Source organism: Penaeus monodon, chromosome 13 (genome assembly GCF_015228065.2).
Source record: "Penaeus monodon isolate SGIC_2016 chromosome 13, NSTDA_Pmon_1, whole genome shotgun sequence".
NCBI classification, from domain to species: Eukaryota; Metazoa; Arthropoda; class Malacostraca; order Decapoda; family Penaeidae; genus Penaeus; species Penaeus monodon.
In genome coordinates, this window is record NC_051398.1 from 38171193 (window position 1) to 38172406 (window position 1214).

The window sequence follows — 1214 nt, forward strand, 5'->3', positions numbered from 1 at the left end:
TGTGACTGGCAGTGCAGGTTGTATTACAGAAAATAGAATATTATAAAAATAAAGACATAACAAAGTGTTAATTATTATTATTATTATTATCATTATTATTATTATTATTATTATTATTATTTTGCTGAGTTATAGATCACTTAGAGAGATGATGTGGGGTCTGTTCAAGGAAAACTGTCTATTACCATCTGGATAAAGCAAAGCAAATGACAAATATAGATATCGGAAAATTGTAAAAATGCTAAGAATTCATATGCACAAAATGACAAAATCACATTTCAAAGGGAAACATGGAATCTTTTCAGCACACTTGTGTTGGTTTGTGCCTGGCCTACAAGCCATACACCTGTCAGAATGGCTGCTCAAGTAGCCCTAATACCTGTATTTAGGTATTAGATCCAGATCCATGGGTTAATAGAAGTTAGTGAGTCTCAGGTCTAGGATGTAGTCCTAGTGTTATACTAGACTTGTAAGAGTTGAGAACCATGGTTGTAGACTATGTTCCTTTTCTTCTTTCTTCTCCTCCAAAGGTACACTTAGCAGGATTGATGATGATTGATGACAGGTTGAGAGTTGGTGAAGCTAGTCATTTAATAACTGAGAGGATCAGTTGATAGGTAATTTGAAAGCAATTATTTCGACATGTATTCAACCAGGCATTGCCAGCTTTTCAAGTGCACATTTACTCTGATAAAAAATATGGAAGCAGGAAAGTCCTCCGAGCTTGACTGTAGGGATACAAACTGTGATTGAATTGAGTTAATGATGGTATCACATGTGTCCCAGTGAGACAGCCATTCTTGGCATGGCATGACATACATGTCATCCATAAAGTTAGATTAATAACAGGTTGCAAATTAGTCTAACATTGCCTAGGTCAAGAGGCAAAGGAAAAAATGATGTCGGAAGCAAGTGTTCAGTTATTTCTTTATTTAACTTTACTGGCCATTTTCTTCTCACTTTATTTAATCTGTCACCCTAGAGTCATTTTTTTGAGTAACATAACCCAGTCTTTATTGTAAGGGATGCATGTATGCCAAAGAATACCAATAGCTGTGTTTACTACAAAATCACTAGGGATATGAATAAAGGTAACATTTAGGGGGTAATGTAACTAACTTTTACAACAGTAAATCATGATTGAAAGAAAGTGATCTGATTTATAGATTTAAGAAAAATTGGTTAGATAATAGAGTAAAGGGGAGTGACTAACA